This window comes from Callorhinchus milii, unplaced genomic scaffold (assembly GCF_018977255.1).
Source record: "Callorhinchus milii isolate IMCB2004 unplaced genomic scaffold, IMCB_Cmil_1.0 Scaffold13, whole genome shotgun sequence".
Taxonomy (NCBI): domain Eukaryota; kingdom Metazoa; phylum Chordata; class Chondrichthyes; order Chimaeriformes; family Callorhinchidae; genus Callorhinchus; species Callorhinchus milii.
The window spans coordinates 3,867,557-3,873,876 of NW_024704754.1; positions in this window are offsets into that span (position 1 = coordinate 3,867,557).

Below are 6,320 nucleotides of genomic sequence, written 5' to 3' on the forward strand. Positions count from 1 at the left end.
GATTTAATTCACTAGTAAAATACATGGGCCTAAACACGCACTGAGCCTTCACGTTCAAGGCATTTGTGGAGACCTGTAGCTTAGCGGTTAGAGCAGTCGTCTCACAAGGGAGAGGACCTGGGTTCGATTTCCGACAAGGCGAAATCTTAGGCAGGTTTCCTTATGCCATACGCCTGTTACCTAGTAGTAAGTAGGAACCCGGTTGTACGTGATTGGCGGATCGCTTTTCCTTGGGTAATAATCCCTTAAAAAAAATCAGTCCACTACTGTTTGTGGGACACTTGGCGGTTGCATTTCACCCACAAAATAGTCAATTCACTTTACAGTATATTCTGTGAGGCGTTTTGAGACGTCTCACAGACGTGATAAGGTGCAATATCAAATGCAAGGATTATTGTTATTATTTTGGCCTGAAATTCTTTGTTCACAGGTGAATTGAGAATGGTGCCATTTACAATAGATACCAAAGGTCCATTGTACAAATGTATTAAGTGATGATAGTGTATACAAATGTGATGTGTTTTATGGATTGAGTCACAGGCGTCCTCGCCCCCAAAAACTATTGCCAGAAAAAAAATTGCGACCACAAGATTCTATCCTCTGGGGGATGGGGGGGGGGGCGACAGTTGAGGCTGGTGAAGGTGGGGGGTGATAGGGTCACGGAGCCTGGTACGGGAGAGGACACGAGCTGCAAGAGTTCAGGATGATCTGCAGCTTGGGGAGGGAAGAGTTGGGAAGGTCGACAAAGCAGGGAGTTGGCATAGTGGAGCCTGGACGTGATGAATGCGTGGTGACCAGTTTTATTGAATCAGATGAAAACTTTTAACTAAAATGATTCAACGCAACTCTCCCAAACACCATACTTAAACACGTTTAATACCAAAGAACAAGTACCCTGCCATCTCTCAATACCGTGCGTTTACATTGCCTACTGGTTTGCTCATAGCCCTGGGCAGTGACTAATGGCGAGATCACAGAGATCAAGAGCTCATCGTGTGGGAGACCCATTGCGTATCAGCCCACACCAACTCCCCGTCATTGCTATTCCCATGAATCGCGTGGGCCAAAATACAACTATTTTATGGCACCAGTTTGCATTTCTGCTCAAATGCCTTTGCCCTGTGAGGCACCCTATTACTGCATGATCTCTCTCTGGAGGCTCTATGATTGCTCACTCAGACAACAACAGGAAAGGCAAAGTGAAACTGAGATTCCCTCCATCAAACAGGGCAAGAGACTATGGTAATGTGGCCACACCACTCAAACCCCCAAATAAATCAATCAACTAATCAATCAAATGTCATTTCACAACCTGATTTAAACCGACTCATTGGGTCTCATTTCCGTAATGTACAACAACAACAACAACAACAGTAACAGCCACTCACACTTCTGCTTTGGGAGTGGATTCCTTTTCTCACGTTAAAGATGGGCAATTATTCCGAACAAATAAATGACGTACGTTTAAAAATGAATCGGCTTTATCGTGGTCAATAACCCCCTCAACCTCACCTCAACGCCCACCCCCCACACACACACAAGGAAAGGAGTTGGGGAAGAGAAGGGAATAAGGAATAGGGTTGAAGGCATTAAAACGTGGGCGAAGAAAGAGAGAGAGAGAAAGAAAGGGGTTATGAGGGTTTAAAGTGGAGTTGTAGTTAGCGCTGAGGTTAGTGGGAGAGGCAGAGAGGAGTGAGGCACAGAGAGGGAGAGACAGAAAGAGGGAGAGACACAGAGAGGAGTGAGGCACACACAGAGAGAGGGAGAGACAGAGAGAGAGGGAGAGACGCAGAGAGGAGTGAGGCACAGAGAGAGGGAGAGACGAGGGAAGAGCAGGAGGATGAGGCACAGAGAGGGAGAGACAGAAAGAGGGAGAGACACAGAGAGGAGTGAGGCACACACAGAGAGAGGGAGAGACAGAGAGAGAGAGGGAGAGACGCAGAGAGGAGTGAGGCACAGAGAGGGAGAGACAGAGAGAGAGAGGGAGAGACAGAGAGAGAGAGACAGAGAGGAGTGAGGCACAGAGAGGGAGACAGAAAGAGGGAGAGACAGAGAGAGAGAGACAGAAAGAGGGAGAGACACAGAGAGGGAGAGACAGAGAGAGAGACACACACAGAGGGAGGTAGAGTGGCAGAGAGAGGGGGAGAGAGACACAGATAGAGGGGGAGAGAGAGAGAGAGAGAGAGGTGGAGAGAGACACAGATAGAGAGAGAGAGAGAGAAAGAGAGAGAGAGAGGGGAGAGAGACACAGATAGAGACTCAGATGGAGATAGAGAGAGAGACTCAGAGGCAGATAGAGAGAGACTCAGAGGGAGATAGAGAGAGATACTCACACAAAGAGAGAGGGAGGGAGAGGGAGGGAGATAGAGAGAGACTCACACACAGAGAGGGGAGAGAGACAGAGGGAGATAGAGAGAGAGACTCACACACAGAGAGAGGGAGGGAGACAGAGAGAGAGAGGGGAGAGAGACACAGATAGAGAGAGAGAGAGAGAGACTCAGAGGGAGATAGAGAGAGACTCACACACAGAGAGAGGGAGGGAGAGCCAGAGGGAGGGAGAGGGAGAGCCAGAGGGAGGGAGAGGGAGAGCCAGAGGGAGGGAGCCAGAGGGAGGGAGAGCCAGAGGGAGGGGGAGGAGAGCAGGAGGGGGAGCCAGAGGGAGGGGGAGGGGAGGAGGCCAGAGGGAGGGGAGGAGGGGGAGAGAGGGAGGGGAGGGGAGGGAGAGGAGGAGAGGGAGGGAGAGAGCCAGAGGAGGGAGAGCCAGAGGGGGAGGGAGAGCCAGAGGAGGGGGAGAGCCAGAGGAGGGAGACCAGAGGGAGGGAGAGGGAGGGGGAGGAGGAGAGCCAGAGAGGGAGAGCCAGAGGGAGGGGAGGAGAGCCAGAGGGAGGGGGAGGGGGAGGGAGAGCCAGAGGGAGGGGGAGGGAGAGCCAGAGGGAGGGGAGGAGAGGGAGAGCCAGAGGGAGGGGGAGGGAGAGCCAGAGGGAGGGGGGGGAGAGCCAGGGGAGGGAGGGGGAGGGAGAGCCAGAGGAGGGGGGGGGAGAGCCAGAGGGAGGGGAGGGAGAGCCAGAGGAGGGAGGGGAGAGCCAGAGGGAGGGGAGGGAGAGGGAGAGCCAGAAGGAGGGGGGGAGGGAGAGCCAGAGGGAGGGGGAGAGAGAGCAGAGGGAGGGGAGGGAGCCAAGGGAGGAGGGGGAGGGAGAGCCAGAGGGAGGGGAGAGGGAGGAGGAGGGGAGAGCCAGGGGAGGGAGGGGAGGCAGAGGGAGGGGGAGGGAGAGGGGATGTTTAATAGAAGTGGGTTTATAATACAAAAAAATGCATTTTCTCCTTTGAACCTTTCTCTAGTAAGGTAATGAATTCACATGTAAACAGGATGGAAGACGCTAGCAGCTTCTACCTCAGCTCGTTGGCCAGATCAAGGATGAAACTTGTGACCTTGCTCCTTCGGCTTATTGTTGGTTGATCCACACAAAACATTCCTTAAACCAATTACTGGAAGATCAGAAGCGTCAGGATGAACTAGAGTTCTTTAAACATGCAGAAAGTTGAAGAAATTTACTCAGTTAGAAGTCCTGTTTATGATCACTTTGGTAGTTGCTTGCCTGATTTTCAATGATTTCAGGAAGGGTTTGTGTGTTACACCAACTGCAATTGGCCAGAGTGTCTATGAAAGGTAGCCAGACATCATGGGAGATGCAGCTCTCTTTACAGAGTGGTTTTGTGCAGCGTGTACAAGCATGTGAGATCATGGCAGGAAAGGGCTGGTGCATGTTTTTAAGACTTACATCAATGTCTTTAATTCCTAACTATTTACCCTGTCTATTTGCAGTGTTTTCACAGCCTGATCTGATTTTTGGTTAGCTAATGCTACAGTACCTCCCAGCATCTTGACTATTGGCACAGGAGTGGGGAGGAAAGACTGTGCTGGGAGGGGAAGATGGGAAAAGTATCATCACTTTCTCTTTTCACAAACCCTCCGTGCGAAGAAATAATCCTCGTTATTTGATACGCACTTAATCTCAGCTCACACCCCTATTTCTTCATCTCCTTATTCTCCTTATTCATTCTCAGTGACTGTCCCTCACCCCGGGCCACGGATTTGGTGGTGGCCACACCAATTCTGCTGTTGGTCGGATGAGGGAAGTGTGAACAGATCAGGGAAGAAGCTTTAAAGCAGAAGATCCTTAGTTTGTTATCATGATAACACAGGAGCTGAGCAGACAAAACATTTTTCATAGTTCTGTTGAAAGGCAGAAAAAGATATTTCGTGCAAAGTAATGTAAATCTGCCATTTGATCCCATAATCAAAGGATTTAATCTGCCAAGTTCATTCCACGGTCATTGAAGAGGATACTGCTCCTCTCTTGTTCCATCCTTGTAAGATTCCAGCTGATCTAATGTGCTGATCAGCAATCCAAAAGTAACTGTTGCGGATTCGGTAAAACATAACTAAAGCCGCTCTTCCCACGTTGTTAAGATTCCAGTTTAAAATCATGAGTAAACATTTCATGCGAAACAGCAACCACTTTTGACTAGGAGCAGTTTGATGCTAAATAAACCACATATTTCTGTGTGTATGTTCAAACAATTTTGAACTTCCTGTGGCAGTGACATAAGTGTGTTTGACTGGAGCTGCGTAGCTTATCGACTACTGAAAACATTCACGCTCGTTGGTTTTTGCAACAAACTGCTATATTAAAGGGCGCTGGCAAGTCCCAGATTGTCACCTTGAAGGTTTAGGGGACATGGAGTTGGCAGAAAAGCGGCAAAGTTCTTGTGCTTATCCCCATGCTTATACTGAAGAGACTGGCAATGTTGTCGTGGTTCTAGGTAGATTATTGTAAAGTGCCACAAGCTTTTAACGTTGGCAAGTTATCTCCATTATTTAAACACAAACCGTTCCCATCAGCTTAGATCATTGTTAAGCTACAGGTAAAATATGCAGTTAATTATACCAATATGGTCTGTGTGCAATGCAGTTTTAAGGTAGGGCTTCAAGTTTCCTTCTGGTTTGTCTAAAAGTGTTGAACGGAAGCTGCTGAACTGACTGACTGAAAATAAGGCTGGTTTGCTTCCCGTTCGGCTGTGAAGTGTAAACCTCAAGGAAAGTGCCAACTTGTTCTGTTTACAAAGGGGATGAAGTGCAGCACTTTCATTTATTGATGGTAATTTCAATGAAAAATATATGACCTTTGAAGAACCTTTGTTCACACCTGTACCATAACGTACAGTGCGTGATTTTATAAAACCTTTAATTTTCTGTGCAACAAATTGCTCAATAATACATCCTGTTAAATCGACTGTAGATGAGGTGCTAAGGGCCTACCCAGGTCAGGAAGCAACACTTACCTACATCTAATTTGGGCATCAAGAGCCTGTTTTGAGTTTCATATCACTTATACATCTCTTCTGTGCGTGGAAGTTGCTTTGTACTGTGAATTGTTTCTCTTCTCTCTAGCACAATCTGCTACAGAAATGCCTTTCCTGTTTTTAAAACCAGTGACACTTTTCTGAGAATCAGTGTGACATTTGCAGCTAACACAACTTCCATTCTAATAACTTCTATCATTTTAATAACTTTCTAACCATTTCAAACAAATTGCAACTGGCGAATTGTGAGAACGGATGCTCGCATTGTTTTCTGGGGGAATCGCGTGGAGTGCAATAATATCCACGGTTATGGATAAGGGAAGGAAATGCACCATATAAACATTGGCTCAGACGCATTGTGCAAGTTTCTGATTGATATGGTTGAAACTTTCTTTACCGGTCAAACTGAATGAATGACCGCACCACGATTGATAACTAGTCAATTTCCAGAGGGGCCACTTAGAGACATTGATCACATGTAACAAATTGTTGTCTCTGATCAGCGGCTGTCATTACACGGGATATTATATAAAATCCAAACTCTGCTGAAAAAAACAGAGCAACTCTTGCAAGGCTGTTGTATTGAGGTCAAACTTGGCATCATTTCAGGCCTAAAATGCCACCCGTGTTTAGTCCCTGAAAAGATCTCATAATTAGAATGTTGCTGTTGAGTTTGCATAATAAAAAATTTGGTCACTTCAATCCAAGACTGTTTGTGGGACACTGCTGTGTGCAATTGGCTGCTGCGTTTCACCCACAAAATATACAACCAATTCACTTTACAGTATATCCTGTGAAGCGCTTTGAGACGTCTCTTAAGACGTGATAAGGCGCTGAAAGCTGCAAAGCTTTGTTTGAGTGGCTGGGATTTGCTGACGATAAATCCAGTATGAAATTGTCAATGTAAATGCAATAAGAGTCCAGATGTAAATCAAAAGAAAGCTGCTAGTCATTAA